General features: G+C 45.3%; 1 long non-coding RNA gene across 1 annotated transcript; it reads right to left on the minus strand.

The window, feature by feature from the left end:
• Positions 1–241: 241 nt before the first annotated feature.
• On the minus strand, positions 242–1,882 carry LOC128445022 (uncharacterized). The gene is made up of 3 exons (XR_008339233.1): positions 1,557–1,882; positions 1,309–1,459; positions 242–1,052 (listed from the first exon to the last, which is right to left on the minus strand). It is a non-coding gene; the product is annotated as an uncharacterized LOC128445022 (long non-coding RNA).
• Between the last annotated feature and the right edge of the window lie 1,988 nt (positions 1,883–3,870).

A 3,870-nucleotide genomic window follows, 5' to 3' on the forward strand; every position in this document is an offset into this window, starting at 1 on the left:
GATAATCGAATCAATACAACTGTTGTCAGTTGCAATTGAGGTGCTCGCGTCCGACGCCCTTTCTCAGGCGTTACTCACCCGTCCTAATGAATTACTGCCATTACTGCGACCCTTAATGTTTCAACATCATTATCAGTCATTATCTGCTCACGCATGATTTTTCAGTGTGACAGTGATTATCACAAATGACTTGTTGTTATTGATTTGCGTATTAATTCTTAATGTGCCAGCGATGGGGGGGCCTCACGTGATAAATATCCAACGTGCGTAACCGCAGACAATCCTGGAAAGATGCAGATCGACAACGAGGTTCACATTCACGAGACAAACGAGGACATCGGAAACTCGGCGTTCATCACCTCGGTGTCCTCCACACCCTGTCAACACCTCAGCACAGGAGTTTCAATCAATACTTTGCTCAAACCATAAAGTATTGTGCCAAATATATCAGGTGAAAAAAGCCACAGCCCAGACAGATACTGTGTGCGGGAGTCATCGAGTCCTGTGAGTCCAACAAACAGATCACAATTGACTAGAGCGCCATTATTTGACAATTATTCCCGAGCCCGCCGTTCTTCTCTCTCTCTCCTCGTGTAATTCATATGCAACCAGGAGCTACCCGGCAATTTCCTTTTTTGTTTTGTTTGAAAATCTAATTATATTTCCTTTCTTACGTTTTGTTTCCTCCCAGCATCCACATGGGGGTAATTTCCTGATGGCCTGAGCGACTGACAACAGACGAGCTTTTATAACCAAAAAACAATCGGTAGCGGAAAGCGGCCGTGTCCGTCACCCGAGTGACACCTTGGGGGAAGGTTGTTGAGATGAAGAAGAGGCAGCCCCCCTTCGTGTCTCACGCTGACAGCACCCCTGACCCATGACTGTCTGTGACATTTAGGTCTGTGGTTCCCCATAGGCAGATCATTCCCAGCCAGCCTTAGGTCGGCCTTGGGGCACATTTGTCTAGCTCCGTCGGCCAGTTGCATCGACAAGGCACTTGGCTTTCGAGCAAAGCAATGAATTTGGTTCTTTCAGTTCCCTCTCCAGCCAACCTGGAAAGGAAAAACAAATTGATGGATCGGTTATAACTTTTTATATAAACAAAATAGTAACACAATGACCATCATTCTCAGAGAGATAACAAGCCTTAAGGTTTCTTGAAGATTCTAGTGTGTGGTTTGTTTTCAAGGACCACACATTAGTTCATGTGTAAAGCTAATTTCCTCTTGGCTTTACACGCCTGAGATGTTTATTGTTGTCGGCTGCAAAAAAGAAGCAGATCACAATGTACCTGTTATTTCAGCTTACCTTGCATTCTCTGACACATGAGGGGTTTTAAGTGTTTTTTGAACACAATCATTATCTTGTTTCAGTTCGAGAGCCCTGACGTGGGAATCGGCACAAAATCTGCTGTGTCAGCTCAGCTCCTAGGATGATGATGTCACACCTTTAGAGTCTCCTGTTGAGAAACAAATAGCAATTGTCACCATTTATACCCCTGTCAGTGTTTCTGTTAAATGGGACACAAATGCTGCGTGGGGGAGGGGGGGTCAAACCTCTTTGTCTTCACTAATGTGAGCCGATACTCTGTGGGACGGAGGACAATGATGGAGCGTTTGTCTTTATCACTGTTCGGGAGCCTCCAGGTGTTGATCTGAGGGATGCGGACTGTAACATGTGAAGAGAATTCACCTAACAGTTGATTTGCAGGGAAAACGCACTGCTCGGAAAAATCATCTTTGTTTGTTTAGTCATGTTTGTGTATTGGCCCACAAGGCCAAGTTCAGATTTTAAATGTACGTCTGTTCGGATATGCAATCACGACTGGAACTAGACGCGTCTTAAGTGATCACACGTGATTAAATCTTACATTCCTGCGCTATACATTGAACTAAATGTCTTTTCTGTTCGCAAAGACCAAATGACGCAGTTGTAACCAGTGACAGACAGTGACAGATGGGTCCTCAGTCACCGTGCTTGTGTGTCGGACAGAGAAAGTGGGTGGAGCCGAAACACCAAAATCAATAAATTAACAAATATTTCGGGGCCATGATGAAACTGAAGTGGGTCTGAGGACGTCATCCGAGCAGGCGGTCCTTCACACGTGGCCCTGCTGACAGAATGTGTCCATGTGTCCCAGACCTCCACCGGATCTGGTCTGGAGTGATCAGATCTAGTTTGCATCTCGATGTGTCTTTAGTGCGTCCACACCTGCACTCGGAGCTGCGGTCCACATGTGGTCCGTCCACCTGAGACAGATGACAACACCAGATCTGAACCGGAAACTTAAGCCACATAAGACGAGACACACAGAGATATAGAACAGAGACATATTGCTTTGCTGGAGTATTTTGAACCGAGAGAGACTCTTTTATTCATTTGTCGCTGCTGTTGAGGCTCTTGCATCACACAGAAACTGCTGAGTGGGCGACAACAGTTACAACAACAAAATTAGCGAGACACAACAAACGTGATTGATTTCAAAAGCTGCACCTTTTTTTTTTTTTTACCTCAGAGCATAAAAGATCTTGTTACATGATGATCCCTGAGCTACAGGGTCTTTATTCACCCAATAATATGTTGGGGTTGTCTGGCCTCTGCTTCAGTGCCTCCCTCCCCAGGGGAGTTTCCCACTGGCTGGAGCCCCGGCTGTAATGAGGTGGTAGCAGTGTCTGTGGAAGAGAAACACCATGAAACTGCAGAGTCCAGACTAATAAAAAACCCTGAAAGATCTTAGTCTGTGTAAACAGGAGGAAGCCGTTAAATGGTCGACTGACCAACACAATATGTCCAACTTAATGGATCTGATTGATTGATAACTTCTCTTTGTCATTAGGATCTGTCTGACAAAATCCAGAACTCAAAATAGGCCTGAGGGTATGAAATCATTGATTTAAAATACAAAAATTTGTATTTGTAGTAGAGCTGTGAAAAATAACGCGTTAACGCGTTATGATTAAATTACAGGATTAATTCGTTTTTTTTTTTTAACGCATTTAACGCATGCGCAGAAAGACCTTCCAATTCCGCCGCCTCTGCACTAGTCGCCGCTCTAATGCAGTCACGCCGGGTTCACACCGGACGCGGAAGCGACGCCGAAGCGAGGCGTAAGCGCAGCGCCAATCCTCTGGCTCCCATCCACTCCCATGTTAAACCGCAGCGCTGAACACACCGGAGGCTGAAGCGTAGCGTTGTGCCGCGGCTGCCTAGCGCCGTGAAGCGATCGTTTCGGCGTAGAGTCTATTTTTTCCGCTTGACGCGAGCGTATCGCGACAGGAAACACACTGAAAAATGATTTTAAATGATATAGATGACATATTTTATATGATATAAATGATCAAATATGCATCCCATACTTTGTATTCAATTTCTGTTGTCTTGGAGTTTTAATTTGACCACTTTTACCAACCACATTATTTAATGTCCCCCTCTGCCCATCCACTACAGCCACACAAGCAGTCATAAAGATAAAAAAGAGAGAGGGGGGGGCTACGTATTCTCCACATAGGCTTGAGTGGAGAATACGTAATTTACCCTCGACACCCGACATTTACCGGAGCTAACAGCGGAGAAGTTCTTCAACATGGATGACATTAAATTAATCATTGAAGTGGAGAAGTAACTTGAGTTGTTGATTCTCAGCATATGTTGTATAAAGACAACACCGTTGCAGTTAATGTTGGAGCAACAAGTAAGTATATGCTTGAAAAAAATGATTAAATGCCGTTTTTACTGCAGGCTGATAACACCAGCAGTATGTGATATTATTAGTAATGCGCGGCGCTTCGGCGTCGCTACCGCGTCCGGTGTGACCAGCCAAGCGCCCGCGCGCCAGGGATTAGCGCTTACGCCACGCTTCGGCGTCGCTTC

The sequence above is a fragment of the Pleuronectes platessa genome, chromosome 7 (genome assembly GCF_947347685.1).
Source record: "Pleuronectes platessa chromosome 7, fPlePla1.1, whole genome shotgun sequence".
Taxonomy (NCBI): Eukaryota; Metazoa; Chordata; class Actinopteri; order Pleuronectiformes; family Pleuronectidae; genus Pleuronectes; species Pleuronectes platessa.